At 52.2% G+C, this 2390-nt stretch overlaps 1 protein-coding gene across 1 annotated transcript in view; it reads left to right on the top strand.

Annotated features, from left to right (window-relative positions):
- LOC119578433 (liprin-alpha-1-like) overlaps window positions 1–2390 on the top strand; it is a 116545-nt gene that overhangs the window by 34865 nt on the left and 79290 nt on the right. The gene's annotated exons all lie outside the window — the stretch shown is intronic.

Genomic DNA, 2390 nt, shown 5'->3' with positions numbered 1-2390 from the left:
CGTACTTTAATAATATAATGTGATATACCATTTCGACAAAGAAAAACAGGAAAAAAGAGGTAAAACGAACAGAAAAAAAAACGAACAGATAAGACCATCTATTAAAAGAGATAAGACTTGACGTCTCCCCCAAAAAAGAAAGAAAAAAAAAATCCACGTGCCTTCATCCGTGGTTGTGACTCGGGCGGGAAGTCGTTAGTCGAGTTTTCATCGCCGCCGCCGCCGCCGCTGCAACAGTCTCGGGGGGACTTTCGTTGAGCCTGCGGGGGAGGGAAAGGAGGTGTGGGTGGCAGTCGGAGGGAGGGGGGAGTGGCGGTGGGAGGGAAAGGGAGAGAGATGGCGGGAGGGTAGGAAAGAGAGATAGGGGAAGGAAGGAAGCAGAGATGGAAGGAAGGAGGGAGAGAGGGAGGGAGCATGGCTAGAAAGGGGGAGAGAGAGAGAAAGAGGAGGGAGAGAAGGAAAGAGAAGTGGAGGGAGGGAGGGACTGAATGAATCCGATAGCTGGAGAGAGATTGGGTGGGAGGAAGAAAAAAAAAGAAGGAAGGGGAGAAGAGGAGTTAGGATGAAGAAAGGAAAGAGGGAGAGAAGGAGAAGGGAAGGGAAAGCGCGGGTAAGAGCGAGGGCCGATGCCCATTCGACTTTTCCAGCAATGAATAACCAAGCAGCACACTACCCCGGCTCGGGTCGCGTAACAATAATCCAGTTCTCGAAATTCTGACGAGGAAATTCATTCTCGTGGACGGAGAAATAAGGCAGGGCCATCCACGCCATTCATCCGGGGCGCGTTTCCCCTTCGTCCAAGCGGGCGAGTACGCGATCCTTCGAGAAAGTTCGCGAGCACAATAGACCTCGGAAGGGCGTGCGGCGTACTCTCGAATCAAGACGGTTACGGGTACTGTTTCTTTTGTTGTTGTTGTTTTTTTCGTTTTAGATAGCCGTTCATTTGTCAAGAAAGTGAATGGGAGAAATGCGTTTGTGAAATATCCATCATGATGAACTTCAGCTGGTCGGATGAAAGCTCTTGCGACTTGATCTGGAGTGGCAGGCTTCGTTGGTACTTCCGTTTTCTTTCCCTCCCTGGAAGCAGCGAGGCGCCTCTCTCTCTCTCTCTCTCTCTCTCTCTCTCTCTCTCTCTCTCTCTCTCTTTTCTCCTCTCTCTCCCCCTCTCTCTCTCTCTCTCTCTCTCTCTCTCTCTCTCGCTCTCCCCTTCTCTCTCTCTCTCTCTCTCTCTCTCTCTCTCTCTCTCTCTCCTCTCTCTCTTCCTCTCTCTCTCTCTCTCTCCCCTCTCTCTCTCCTCCTCTCTCTCTCTCCTCTCGCTCTCTCTCTCTCCTTTTCTCTCTCTCTCTCTCTCTCTCTCTCTCTCTCTCTCTCTCTCTCTCTCTCTCTCTCTCTCTCTCTCTCTCTCTCTCTCTCTCTCTCTCTCTCTCTCTCTCTCTCTCTCTCTCTCATACTCTCTCTCTCTCTCTCTACTCTCTCTCTCTCTCTCTCTCATCTCTCTCTCTCTCTCCTCATCTCTCTCTCTCTCTCTCTCTCTCACTCACTCACTCACTCTCTCTCTCTCTCTCTCTCTCTCTCTCTCTCTCTCTCTCTCTCTCTCTCATACTCTCTCTCTCTCATACTCTCTCTCTCTCATACTCTCTCTCTCTCTCTCTCTCTCTCTCTCTCTCTCTCTCTCTCTCTCTCTCTCTCTCTCTCTCTCTCTCTCTCTCTCTCTCTCTCTCTCCATTCCTCCCTTCAGCCCTCCCTCCCTCCTTACCTCCCTCCCTCCCCTTTAGTCATGCCTTTTGAAGAGTACTGAGTTCTTGACAATGTAAATGTATGCTTTTGATGAACCGAGAGAGCTCTAACCAGCACCAGGAGAGGCCTCGTCGTGCAGTTGCAGTCAGGTACGAGTCGACGTTTTCGTCACGCGGCCGCAGCACTCACTTCCCCTCCCCCTATCTTCCCCTTCCCCTTACCCTACCCCTATCTTCACCTTACTTCCCCTACTTTCAGTTGCATTCAGTTGTTCACCTCTCTGCTTCAGACGCGTCCCCATAACCGTACACAGATTACTCTCCACCTCACCCCACCTCAGTCCTAACCGCGCGCGATGCCAGCTCAGGCCTCCACAAGCCCACCCCACCCCTTCCCCTGTCCACCCCAACCCATCCCACCCCACTAAACTCGAGTCGACTTAGCTCAACCCGTCTCAACTTAACCCAACTCGACTCAACCCAACCCAACCCAACCCAACCCAACCCAACCCAACCCAACCCAACCCAACCCAACCCAACCTCAACGCATTCCAACCCAACCCACCCAACCCAACCCACCCAACCCACCCACCCAACCAACTCACCATTCCAACCCAACCCAACCCAACCCAACCCAACCCAACCCAACCCAAC

Source organism: Penaeus monodon, chromosome 11 (assembly GCF_015228065.2).
Source record: "Penaeus monodon isolate SGIC_2016 chromosome 11, NSTDA_Pmon_1, whole genome shotgun sequence".
NCBI lineage: Eukaryota > Metazoa > Arthropoda > Malacostraca > Decapoda > Penaeidae > Penaeus > Penaeus monodon.
This window is presented reverse-complemented; position numbering and strand designations above follow the sequence as displayed.